The following is a 14,538-nucleotide window of genomic DNA, read 5'->3' as shown; positions in this document are numbered from 1 at the left end:
TAGACTTCTCCTCTTCAGCTGCCCAAAAAAGGCTCTTGATTAAAACATAAACAGACCATCTGTAGTGACAGGTAAAAGGAGCCGTCCTCAGAAAAGAAAAATCCCACCTGCTACTGTGGAGGAGTCGTCACTGCTATAATGCCATGATGTTTTATCTGGGGGTCTAGATTTATGCCTGTAGTGCACTGCCGTGTAAATAATTTGCATTTACTGAATATGTACTGACTGAGTCCCGCTGTTCAAAAGTTTAATAAAGAAACAAACTAATTTTTGCCTCTTTTTTTTTATTTATTAAAACCACTTTATAGAACATCACATCAGTAACAGTGTAGAATCCATCATTTATAGTTTACAAATGACAAAATGTTTACATAAAATCATGACAGTGTTTACATGATATCACCCACTACTAACATTACTTTATTTACTGTATCTTTTGAAAAAATACAGCTATTTATACAGCACAAGACTTAAGAATATTTAACAGGAGCAGGTTTCATTTTTCCCTGGTTTTATTATCACACTGTTCACCAAACGCAGCAAACCTTCACCATCTTATCCTGAAGGGTCACCTCTGCACCCTCACATGGAAGAAGTAATCTGATTGGCATCGTGGTATGTTTGAAGCAGGTCCCTTGTGTAGCGCTGGAACCCAGTCACGATGTGTTTCATCCATTTCATAGGCTGGTTTGCTGCTGGGCAAGTGTTCGGCATTCAAACTTACAGGTAAACATTAGTCAAAGCCAGATGTTTCCCCTGTTATGTCGAAATTAGCTAGCACAGTCAAGTACACACTAACACTGCATGTCAACAAACTATGAAAAAAAGCCACAGGATATATCAAATAAATAAATGAATGATTGCTGGTAAGGGTCTCTATCACTTCTACCTCTTCTTAAAGTCAATAAAGAGTTCTTTATACTGATGGCATGGAGTTCTGTTTAATGTGAGTTGTGAGGTCTTCGGGTTGTTACAGCTTCACCTTGATCACAAACTACGCCACCGTCGAACTAAATCATAACATAAATTTCAATGAAATAGTAAGACGGGTGAAATAAAGACAGAAAATTATCTATATAACATACAAAACATACCTCGCTGGCTGACCCATACTTTGAGGGAGAAATGTGCACTTTGCAGATACTGTAAAGAAAAAACTTCCTCTGAATTAAATTGGTGTCTCCTGCTTCAAATGCCATGCTCCTACATCAACATGGGCGTGCATCTTCTTCAGGTGCACCGGTGGAACCAACATGCAGTACAATAGTTCCTGTCCCTGTTCGTATTGTGAGGGCAGCTTGTCCACAGTCTCAGCCCCTGTCATCCAGGCAGTCCAGAGGGTCTGCTGATTAGTGTCAGGTGTAGATGTATCTTGTGTGTCAGCCAATTGAATCATGACAGAGCCAGTGTAAGCGCCAGACGTCTGCTTTATATTTTTATTTACGATTGAGTTCATGTTTGTTTTATAATTCATAGATTCATTACATAAGTCATCTTTTCAGGATTAATAAATGTGAAAATATATGTGTTTACATAAAGTAATTTTAAGTCACTGTTTTGGGATTGGAACCTAAAAGGGGGTACCTCTCACTTTAAGTATGTAAGTGCAATAGTAGCATGAAACCCTGTGTGAGAGGGAAGGGGAGGAGCATGGACAGAGGGGTTAGGAGTCTCACGGTTTTCTGACCGTGTGCACAGGTAGTTCTGGATAACTGCTATTTTTTGGAACTTTCATGCTTATTTAGGAAGGAGTTCATTGTTACATCTTCAGTTTGTAATAAATAAACAGTCTTCAAATCATAATGCAACTGGAAGCATTTCTTTTGGAAACCAGGAACACGCGTCAGCCATAGACTCTTCTTTTTTGAACTTGGTTTATTGGAAATTACCCTACAGCCAGTATCGACCAATGGGGGGAAAAAAACTTTGAACAGTAGTAAATCATCCCAGGAATAGCCAGCTAACCAAAATCACTCCAGAAGCACATCATCAACTCTCCCAGGAGGCCACAAAAGAACCCAGAACAACATTTAAAGAACTGGAGGTCTCACTTGCCTCAGTAAACATCAAAGTTCATGATTCAACAATAAGAAAGAGACTAAACAAAAATGGCATCCACACTAAAGCTCCAAAGAGAAAACCAGTACTGACAAAAAAGAATACAAAGGTTAGTCTCATATTTGCCAAAAGACATCTTGATGAACTATTCTGTTGACTGACTAAACAAAAGCTGCATTTTTCCAAGGTTTAAGTCCCTTAATAGATGTTGGATGGCCCAAAGAAAATTAGTAGCCCTATCTACCACTAAAGTACTGTAGTATATAGCACGTATATGCTTATTTATTTGGTATTAAGTAGTATAGTAGTTTGTATGATTCTATTTTATGATTCAAAACAAAAATGATTTGTTTGGTCAGGTTATTTCATGTCAACATTAACTTGCTGAAACAAATGCGGAACAAGTGGAATTGGTGCTGGTTTTCTCAGGCTGGATAATGTTATTATTACGGACCAATTACCCCCACCCATTACTCAGCTCTAGTAAGAACATATTTATCACATTTAAGATATTTAACAATTGCTGAGGTATTTCTTAGTACTGTAGGAGATCTAACACTTCTATGACACACAATATTGCAACAGCTCAACAAAACCTTCTAAAGAATAAACTGATGTTTCTTAAAGTGAACTTTACTGTTACAGTAATAATTTAATCAAGATTCATTAAAAAAAAAAGTTAATTCATGAGTTACATAGATGTATCTTGGTTAACCTAATTTCCGCTTAATGTCTGCATGAGTGAGTCTTTGTGAAGCACATTACTCTAAGCGTTGCCCAAAACAGAAACACCATATCTATTTAATGTCCTAATCTAATGTGCTGTGGGTGACTAAAGAATGGTGCTGGGCCTTTCCCACAATTTTATGCTTCCCTTGTCTTCACCGCAAAAAAACTTGTTTATGTGTAAAGTTGAGTCAACTGCCCATGAAACAGCACATTTTCTATTCTATGATTTTTCTAATCCTCTGTCCCCAATTGATTCTTTATCTCACACTTGTTGGCAATCAGGTAATTAAGTACATTTGATTATCAGCATCTGGCTGTAAACAGTAAGGGTGTACTTCATTTGTCACACACTGCTTCTGCATTTTGGAACATGCGACCCATTCCTCTTGCCCGAAGTAAAGAAACAGAATGGAAAATTTAAAGGTCCTTTCACATAAAAAGCATATACAGTAGATGGTAGCATAGTGGTAAGACTACACGCCTTTGGAACAGACGCTCTGTTCGGGAGTCTAACCCCGGACTTCTAACAAGGGCATCTGTATCCAGTGGGTCCCTAGGCTAGACCCCCCGTGCTAACCAAGCCTATATCGAATATGTGCGAGAGACAGAGAACTGAAGCCATACCGGCTCGAACCTCACCCGGATTAACAATGTCCACGTGTTGGAGTCAAATTGTTAAATGTTGTCATTGTGTTACTTAAATTTGTAAGTCTTAGTTCAAAGAGCAGGATCAAAGACCTTCCTTTGTCTCTGACCACCTCTCCAACCAGTTTGTTGGTGGGGGAGGCTATAGTGTTTTATTGTAGGGACATCTATGTGAGGGTTCTGTTTTCTTGGTTAGTAAGCTTCCTGCTTTTATGACCCTTTTGGTGAGCAGGAAGTCACACAAACGCACCCCCAAACACAAACACACACACTCACATACATACAAACACACAGAAAACATTCTCGCACATACATACATACATGGAAAAATAGGATCATAGCAAGCTTGAAGCCTGGAAACTCCGCAGCCAGTTACCAACATTACGTGAAGTACCCTCTGAAGGTCTGCTAGATAATGTGAATGCAGGACTACAGAAAATACCTACTGTGACCATTACCCAGAGTAACCAGCTGATCTGCACTATGGCAGCAGTGCAGAGATTCTTAGCTACAAGATAAACAGCTACAAGGAGCAATACCCTCCATGGAGAAGGAGACTAGAGGCCAAAATCAAGGTATCACAAAGAGAAGTTAGCCAACTATTCTCTTCTTGCTCTTGACGAAGGCGGTCGCACTTTTGTCCTCTCCTCCTCTTCCTTAGCTTCCCTGCTTAGCCTCTTATGTCCTTGTCTAGTCTCGTGTTTTTTGTATTACTTTTCTCTGGAACATTCTCTCTCACAGTCTGTTCTCTAAAACCTAAAAGAGGAATTATGGATTTGATCAACTAGTCCCTAAATGCAGTTGACACCCCTTTCTCAACGAGAAGTTTTGGCTTAGGTGAGCCTGAGTGCTGAAGATATCTACCTATTCGGAACCATGGTAACAGGGTTCTTGCTGATTGGAGCTGGCTTGGCCCTGACTTATCGAAGAATTAAGGAAGCGGAACCAGCTGTTCAAACCCCCACAAGGCTGCCCGCTGGGATTGGAACGATGGGAAGAGGCGTGAGTTTCTCAAAATGGGCTCATTGAGTGCAGCACGGATAAGATCTTGCAGAGGCTTACGGCTGCCGTGAATACTCAGAATAAGACCTCTGAGTGCAGACCGGATTACATCTTGGAGGGGCTCGTTCGGAATAACATCTCTGAGTGCAAATTGGATTACATCTTGGGGAGGCTCCCTGTGGTGGTGAGTTCTCAGTATCGGCTCTTTGAGCACAAGAATGACAACATCACAGAGCGCAAGTTTGATAACATCATGGAGAAGCTCACGGCTCTCCAACGGGAGATTGAGAGACCAGTGTTGGACTGTAGAACTGCTTTGAAATTCATATGAGCTGTTCGCACTGAAGTAAAAAATAACCATCACTTCATGCGGATACCCTTTCAGCGCCAGCTGCGGTCGCAAGGCTGGAGCCGAACAAAAACACCCTGATAACGACTGTGTTTAAACTGTTCCTTCCCATTCCATGCAAGGCCACCTGGGTTGGCTAGAAGACTGTTTACTTAGCCTAGCAGGGCGAACGACACTGTCTCAGCTGAACCCTGGACACACATACATATACACTGATATGCACATACTCACCCTTTCCAAACGCCTTCAATGCTTGTTCCCTCCTGGGAACACGGCGGGTCTGAGCCCGCGCTGGAATGGTAGCGCTGGGCAGGATGGCTGCTGTGTTTGCTTCGGATTACTCCTCACCCCCCACCCAACCCCGTGGCTTGTCACATGTACCATAATGTTGTGCTGTGGACATTTATGTGCTTTTTTGTACAGAGTTTTTCTTTGTTTCCTGTTCTCATGCTGTCCTCCCAGGAGCCCAGCATGAGTAGAGGTCTCTTTTTTTCCTCTTGTACTTTCCCATTGTAGTGTATATTTCAGTGGTTTTTTTCTGTAACGCTACCGATCTCCGACCTGTATCCCCATGTGATGTCTGTGTTGTGTGTGTAAGGTCGGGAGGGGGGGGGGGGTCCTATTGCACTGCAGGGCAACCTGCACGTGGCGAATAAAGCCTTGATTGATTGATTGATTGATTGAGCTGCAGAAAGGTGAAGGCTTTGGAAACTGCCAAGCAATGACTCACAGCCTTGGCTTGAAGAGGCATACCAAAGAGAGAGAAGGCAGGAGAATAAACCAGTTGTTCTCTACAAAACCATCCAAGGTGTACTCCCAATGGCATGAGAAGAATAGGGCGACCAACTTGTCCACCGCCTGGATTGATTACAAAAAGGCCTATGACTAGATACCCCACACCTGGATCCTGGAATGCCTAGAACTGTACAAGATCAACGGGACCCTAAGAGCCTTCATGAGGAACTCAGTGGGGATGTGGCAAACAACACTAAGGGCCAACTCCAAGCCCAACTTCAAGCCCATAGCACAAGTCACCATCAAGTGCGGAATCTACCAAGGAGATGCTCTGTCCATCTCTGTTTATTACAGAGAAATGGCTCTTTCCAAAATAAAAGCTATACTATACCCTTCTTTTGGGGTATATTCTCAGCAGCATATTAAACATATCATATCCCATAAGGAGAATCATGTGCTAACGGCTGTCTAAATGACTCGAGTGAAGTTTGTAGCATGCGTGCTTGTTGTTTTTGTCTGCTTCCACTTGTCTTTGCACTAGGATGATGTCGGCATAAATGTGCAGTCATATTTGTTGTGTTCCCACTAGTGCTGTCAGCGTTAATCTCGTTAAAATGACATTAACGCCATAACGCGGCAAATCTCCGTTAACGAGTTACCGCGGCTCGCCCCGTACGTGGGGCTGGACGGCGTCAACACGTTAACAAGCTAGCTGCGCTAACACACTAGTTGAGCATGCGTGGCACATACGACATACTGTTTTACTTTTGTCCATGACGCGCTTACCATCAGGGTCATACTTCACATGAAAACCAAAATAGTTCCAAACGCCAGATCTGAATGAGGGTGGGGGAGGTTCAATTTCGGGTAGCATTGAGGAAGTTGGCATATTTTGTTTTGTTTTGTTTGGTTTTTTGTTTGGTTTTTTTGCCTGTCCCGTTTGGTTCTTTTGCCATCAGAATTATTGTCTAAAGGCGAAGAAAGATGCCCAACGGATTTACTTTACCAAATGGACCATCCCAGCCTTGCCGTAATGGTCCATTTGATTCACCTTTTATTGTTTATTTTGGAGTTTATTTTAGTTCATTTGCTAGATATGGGACAGACTTGAATGAGGAAAAGAAAAGGGAGAAAGGAAGAGGGGGAAAAAAACAGCAGAGAAGAGTGACAGGGATAAAGGGCAACAAACAAAAACCAAGAAAATAAGCAGACAAAAAATACAAACATCAATCACCTGGATCACCTGTTGAGAAAGAAAAAAGAAAACAAGCAGAAGAAAATGAGAGCAATGCAATAAAGAACATCATGATGATCTATGGGAATATAACAGTAAATACTAAATGTTAAACATTATTGTGCAGCACGTAAGATCGACAGCACACAGTGTGCTTTAAGGTAGGAGCCAAAAAGGGTGTAGTTTGTGTGTGTGAGCACCCGTGTGTACACCTGTGAGCATGAGCGTGCTTGTTTTTAAAAGGTTCCTACATGTAATGATCTGTTAGAGGGTGTGGGGGGGCCACAGCCCCATTCACCAGGGCATGAAGCAGGTATGGAGGAGGCCCTCAGAACACAAGAGACCAAGGAAGACCAACAGAGGGGCAGCCGCGCCACTATCCCAGAAAGAGCTGAGGAGAGTCCCAGATGAGGGCTCACTCAGCAGCGGCGGGGCATAAGCCAGGGGGGGTTGCAGTAACGTGCCCGGGAGCTCCGCCGGCAGCCAGCTGTGCCAGAGTGCCAAGGGTACCCCACTCCTGAAGTGGCCCGAGCGAGCCCCAGGCTCCAGGCCCCGATAAGCAGCCACCAAGGAGTGACCTGGATGTACCTGGATGCCCATCCCCGGACACAAAGACCCACCAATGCACCGATGTCTCAGGGCATCTGCCACTTGCAGGGGGAAATGGTGGGGGAAGATAGGCCTCTATACCGTGGAGGGCCTGAGATGTCCCCAGAGAGGTGGCGTCTGATACCCGACCTGACATATGGACACAGACATACAGGCACACACAGATACAAACATCCATTCCCACCCTCATGCTCTCATGCACTTACTCAACACTCACCCAACGTGGAGACAGACATAAAGAGACACTGTACACACAATCACACTCCCCAAGCCTATTCTAAGCCCCGGGTCTAGGTACCCTTGCCCCTGGAGGGGGAAACTGCACCCAGACCCAGGTGGTGTTACCCAAAATGGTGGTGGCTAACCAACCGGACATAGTGGTGGTAGACAAACAGAAGAAGACGGCCGTAGTGATCGATGTAGCGGTTCCGAATGACAGCAATATCAGGAAGAAGGAACACGAGAAGCTGGAGAAATACCAAGGGCTCAGAGAAGAGCTCGAGAGGATGTGGAGGGTGAAGGTAATGGTGGTCCCCGTGGTAATCGGAGCACTAGGTGCGGTGACTCCCAAGCTAAGCAAGTGGCTCCAGCAGATCCCGGGAATAACATCGGAGATCTCTGTCCAGAAGAGCGCAGTCCTGGGAACAGCTAAGATACTGTGCAGGACCCTCAAGCTCCCAGGCCTCTGGTAGAGGACCCGAGCTTGAAGGATAAACCGCCCGCAGGGGCGTGCTGGGTGTTTTTTATTTTATTTTATATATATTAGGGGTGCAACGATATTCGTATGGATATTGAACCGTTCGATACAGTGCTTTCGGTTCGGTACGCATATGTATCGAACAATACAACATTTGTAATTTATTTTATCAACTTTCCTTCTGACGATGCTGTCTGTGTTGAGCGCTCAGTGAATCTGCGTTCGACTACTCCGCCTAGGCTGCACTGTCGAGCGCAGATCCACTGAGCGCTCAACACAGACAGCATAGTCAGAAGGAAGAGCGCAGGGCAAGCTAGCAAGACAGAAGTTAGGCTCTCCTTGCAACATGGACCTCCCCCACCCTCATTCAGATCTGGCGTTTGGAATTATTTTGGTTTTCATGTGACGTATGACCCTGAAGGTAAGCGAGTCATGGACTAAAGTAAAACAGTATGTTGGATGTGCCACGCAATGCTCAATTACATGGGTGGGAACTAGTGTGTTAGCGCAGTTAGCTCGTTAACGTGTTGGCCGTCTAGCCCCACGCACGGGGCTATCAGGGGTAGCTCGTTAACGGAGATTTGCCGTGTTGTGGCGTTAAGGTCATTTCAACGAGATTAACCTGAAAGCACTAGTGGGAACACAACGAATATGACTGCACATTTACGCCGACATCATCCTAGTGCAAAGACCAAAACAACAAGCATGCTACTAACTTTAGCCGAGTCATTTAGACAGCTGTTAGCACATAATTCTCCTTATGCTGCTGAGAATATAGCCCAGAAGAAGCGTATAGTATTGCTTTTATTTTGGAAAGAGACATTTCTCTGTAATAAACTCTCTTTTCCAAAGATGAGTGATTCCTCAATCAGATACAGGGCTCGCAATATCGCTAGCCCGACGTCCTGGAGCTAGCGATTTTTTTCAGTCGGGCTACCAAAATCTATCTCTGCCCTGCCCGTCGGGCTATTGTAGGAAGGAAAAATATATGTCAATGCTTTTACATTCTTTCAGAAATGTAGCTGGGTAATTATGTCATTGGCATCGGTGAGCCACTGTCAATATGTGACATATTGAAATCGCATTTGAATTTGCGCTTGTTTTTTGCTTTCACTTTGCAATCGTGCGAACTGTGTATAGAGAGCGACAGCACTGATCTGTGAGTGATGATAATTTGTGCACCAATTCCTCTGACATCGTCTTATTAATCGTTAGCTTACTATGCAAACATGACAAGTGAAATCTCCCGCAGCAAACTTAAACATGTGAGAGGTTGATCGCGCAGAGAATCGCTGAGCTTATGTGAGTGCGTGTGTAAAAGCAGCAGGATATATATTTTAGTTCTGCTGAGCCAAATAAGACAGGTCAGGGTGAAGAAGTGACAGCCAAAGAAAAGCTTACCACAAAACGGAGAAGTTATGACAAATCAGACTATAAGGCAAAAAGAAAGTGCAGCTTTATGGTTTCATGGACAAAATAATTTCTGTGGCTGCAATATGATGAGCTAAATAACCAGGGCTGCACATAAGTGGTCCGCAGGTGCGCATTCGCTGTCAAAATAAAAAACACGCACAAGGGTTAGGGTTAAATTTAAAAACTGTACTTTTGAGTTAAAATATATATTTATAATTTTAATAAATGACAAATTAAAAAGGCATGAACATTTTTTTTGTATCGAAAAAATATCGAACCGTGACACCAAAGTATCGAACCGAACCGTGAATTTTGTGTATCGTTGCACCCCTAATAAACACCCAGCACGCCCCTGCGGGCGGTTTATCCTTCAAGCTCGGGTTCTCTACCAGAGGCCTGGGAGCTTGAGGGTCCTGCGCAGTATCTTAGCTGTTCCCAGGACTGCGCTCTTCTGGATAGAGATCTCCGATGTTGTTCCCGGGATCTGCTGGAGCCACTCGCCTAGCTTGGGAGTCACCGCACCTAGTGCTCCGATTACCACGGGGACCACCGTTACCTTCACCCTCCACATCCTCTCGAGCTCTTCTCTGAGCCCTTGGTATTTCTCCAGCTTCTCGTGTTCCTTCTTCCTGATATTGCTGTCATTCGGAACCGCTACATCGATCACTACGGCCGTCTTCTTCTGTTTGTCTACCACCACTATGTCCACTTGGTTAGCCACCACCATTTTGTCCTTCTGTATCTGGAAGTCCCACAGGATCTTAGCTCGGTCATTCTCCACCATGGTCAATTTGGTGAGTGGCTCCAGCAGATCCCGGGAACAACATCGGAGATCTCTGTCCAGAAGAGCGCAGTCCTGGGAACAGCTAAGATACTGCGCAGGACCCTCAAGCTCCCAGGCCTCTGGTAGAGGACCCGAGCTTGAAGGATAAACTGCCCACAGGGGAATGCTGGGTTTTGTTTTTATGTGTGTGTGTGTGTGTGTGTGTGTGTGTGTGTGTGGAGCGAGGAGAGTAATCCACCTGGTGAGAAACTTTATGACATTGTTGACTGAGATGACAAGTGAGAGATCGTTTTATTTTGATTTCAAGCAATGCAGCATAATAATTATTTTTATGTGCTTAGCAAACACATTGATGGACAGAGCCTGATCAGTGCTCTGTATATGGCTAATGTAGTGAGTCAAAAACAACAATGGCAGTATCCGAGTTGAGGGGCGATTCCACAAAAAATTTCCAGCTCACCTCCATCCCTCACATCCTGCTTGAGGAAAAAGGATTCTCAGAAGCAGAGGAATAATTACGAAGCCGTGTGCTGCAGCCTCAAACAATCTTTTTTCCAGTTTTGTGACTTTCCAACGCTGCAGTGTCCAGCACTTCCACCTCGATGGTGCCCAGCACTTCCCTGCTGCTCACTGGAGGGCTTACTGTCTAGCTCATCTGAGGTTCTGTGTCTGGGCCTGTTAGAGGCATTATTTTTTTCTTTTGTTTTGTTTCTGGGACAGAGAATAATAAAGTTTCTTGTTGAGGTTTTGAGCCACTAAACTGAAGAACTGAACTAGGTGACTATTTATATTTCTCAGCTAGCTAATTTACAGTCTTTTTTTCTCAGCCTGTAAATTGAGAAATATATAAGATAAATAAGACTGTTGGTAATGTTCCACAGGCTGCTCCCCTAGAGATTGGTGTTCCCCCTAAGAGTCTGAGGCTGGTTCTTCACCTGTGCCAATCCGCAGAGTGAGTGTGGCTGAGGTCCAGCCTATTTTTGCATCCAACCCAGTTCTAAGAGTGCAGTGTCACCAGGACCCAACCAGTTCCTGCACTTATTCAACTTCCCAGGGTGAAGGTGGCTGAGGTCTAGGCAATTTCTGCTCCCGTTCCTGTCCCCAGAATGAGAGAAAGTCCTCAGCCCCAGTCACCAGAGCAGTCAGCAAGCCCTGCACAACCACAGCCGGAGCAACTTGAGCAGGTTGTGAGCAATGTTCAGTATGAGAATCCAGTGGAACCTGCACAGCCCTGAATTCTTAATCGTCCCAACAACATGGACCCAGCAGACTCAGTTTTGCGTGAGGGGCAGCAGACAATTTTTTATTTTTTATTTTATTTTTTTTTAAAGGAAATGTTGAGGTGGGACTCTTGGCAATATCACTGGCTTAAATGCAGCCCCAAAACATGAAAAAGCCTACAGGAAATTTTGCAGATCATTGTAGAAACCTGCTGTTGTACTTTCCTCTTGAAATTATTTTTTGCAACAGGCTAGATACAGTTACAAGATACAATTTAAGATCCTCCATCCATCTTCTTCTGCTTATCTAGGGCCAGTTCATGGGGGCAGCAACCTAAACAGAGAAGCCCAGACTTCTCTCTCCTGGGCACCTCCTCCAGCTCCCCTCCAGGAAACAACAAGGGGTTCCTAGGCCAGCTGAGGTATCTCCCGGATGGCCGTATCTCTCACCCTACAGGGAGTGCAGAATTATTAGGCAAATGAGTATTTTGTCCACATCATCCTCTTCATGCATGTTGTCTTACTCCAAGCTGTATAGGCTCGAAAGCCTACTACCAATTAAGCATATTAGGTGATGTGCATCCCTGTAATGAGAAGGGGTGTGGTCTAATGACATCAACACCCTATATCAGGTGTGCATAATTATTAGGCAACTTCCTTTCCTTTGGCAAAATGGGTCAAAAGAAGGACTTGACGGGCTCAGAAAAGTCAAAAATAGTGAGATATCTTGCAGAGGGATGCAGCAGTCTCAAAATTGCAAAGCTTCTGAAGCGTGATCATCGAACAATCAAGCGTTTCATTCAAAATAGTCAACAGGGTTGCAAGAAGCGTGTGGAAAAACCAAGGCGCAAAATAACTGCCCATGAACTGAGAAAAGTCAAGCGTGCAGCTGCCAAGATGCCACTTGCCACCAGTTTGGCCATATTTCAGAGCTGCAACATCACTGGAGTGCCCAAAAGCACAAGGTGTGCAATACTCAGAGACTTGGCCAAGGTAAGAAAGGCTGAAAGACGACCACCACTGAACAAGACACACAAGCTGAAACGTCAAGACTGGGCCAAGAAATATCTCAAGACTGGTTTTTCTAAGGTTTTATGGACTGATGAAATGAGAGTGAGTCTTGATGGGCCAGATGGATGGGCCCGTGGCTGGATTGGTAAAGGGCAGAGAGCTCCAGTCCGACTCAGACGCCAGCAAGGTGGAGGTGGAGTACTGGTTTGGGCTGGTATCATCAAAGATGAGTTTGTGGGGCCTTTGTGGGTTGAGGATGGAGTCAAGCTCAACTCCCAGTCCTACTGCCAGTTTCTGGAAGACACCTTCTTCAAGCAGTGGTACAGGAAGAAGTCTGCATCCTTCAAGACAAACATGATTTTCATGCAGGACAATGCTCCATCACACGCGTCCAAGTACTCCACAGCGTGGCTGGCAAGAAAGGGTATAAAAGAAGAAAAACTAATGATATGGCCACCTTGTTCACCTGATCTGAACCCCATTGAGAACCTGTGGTCCATCATCAAATGTGAGATTTACAAGGAGGGAAAACAGTACACCTCTCTGAACAGTGTCTGGGAGGCTGTGGTTGCTGCTGCACGCAATGTTGATGGTGAACAGATCAAAACACTGACAGAATCCATGGATGGCAGGCTTTTGAGTGTCCTTGCAAAGAAAGGTGGCTATATTGGTCGCTGATTTGTTTTTGTTTTGTTTTTGAATGTCAGAAATGTATATTTGTGAATGTGGAGATGTTATATTGGTTTCACTGGTAAAAATAAATAATTGAAATGGGTATATATTTGTTTTTTGTTAAGTTGCCTAATAATTATGCACAGTAATAGTCACCTGCACACACAGATATCCCCCTAAAATAGCTAAAACTAAAAACAAACTAAAAACTACTTCCAAAAACATTCAGCTTTGATATTAATGAGTTTTTTGGGTTCATTGAGAACATGGTTGTTGTTCAATAATAAAATTATTCCTCAAAAATACAACTTGCCTAATAATTCTGCACTCCCTGTATCTGTAAGGGAGAGACCAGCCACCATTTGGAGGAAGCTCATTTCTGCCGCTTGTATCCGATATCTTGTTCCTTCTGTCACTACCCACAGCTTTTGACCATAGGTGAGGGCAGAGACATACATCGATCGGTCATTTGAGAGCTTCGCTGCCGAAGCACCTCCGACACAGTTGAATGGCTTCTCCAGGTCCACAAAACATGTGTAGACTGGTTAGGCAAACTCCCATGCACCCTCAAGTATCTTCGAGAGGGTAAAGAGCTTGTCCAGTGTTCAATGACCAGATCAAAAACTGCATTGTTCCTCCTTTATCCGAGGTTTGACTAATGGATGGGCTGTCCTTTCCAGCACCCTGGTATAAACTTTCCCAGGAGGGCTGAGGAGTGTGATCCTCCTGTAGTTGGAAGACACCCTCCGCAGAAACCAGTCTTCAAATCGCCTGATGGTTTGCATGAATTTCTTTGAGGCAGTCCGATAGTCTTTTTTCATGTTTTTGCTTCAGCCACTCCCCAACCCCCATTCCGCTTGGGCTGTCGGTAGCTATCAGCTGCCTCCGAAGTCCCACAGGCTAACCAAGCTTGATAGGACTCCTTCTTCAGCCTGGTGGCTCCCTTTACTTCTGGCGTCCACTATTTAGTTCAGAAGTCACCACACGCACAAACCACCTTGCGGCGGCAGCTCAATGCTGCAGCTTCGGCAATGGAGGTGCCGAACATGGTCCATTCAGACTCAATGTCCCCAGTCTCCCTTGGAATGCTATTGAAGCTTTGCCGGTGGTGTGCATTCAAGATCTTAGAGACCGGGGCCTCTGCCAGGCGTTCCCAGCGCACCCACACTATACATTTAGGTGCTGTCCTGAATCCTCCCCCCGCCACCTGATCCAACTCACCGCCAAGTGGTGATACGTTGACAGCTCGGCCCCTCTCTTTACGCTGGTGTCCAGAACATATGGCCGCAGGTCTGGTGATACGATTACAAAATCGATCATCAACCTGCAATCTAGGGTGGGCCCAGCCAGGCCTCATGGACTAATCAGAATCAGAATCAG

The sequence above is a fragment of the Mchenga conophoros genome, linkage group LG14 (assembly GCF_057382185.1).
Source record: "Mchenga conophoros isolate Kocher_MC1m ecotype Shallow Benthic linkage group LG14, M_conophoros_male_GT1.1, whole genome shotgun sequence".
NCBI lineage: Eukaryota > Metazoa > Chordata > Actinopteri > Cichliformes > Cichlidae > Mchenga > Mchenga conophoros.
This window is presented reverse-complemented; position numbering follows the sequence as displayed.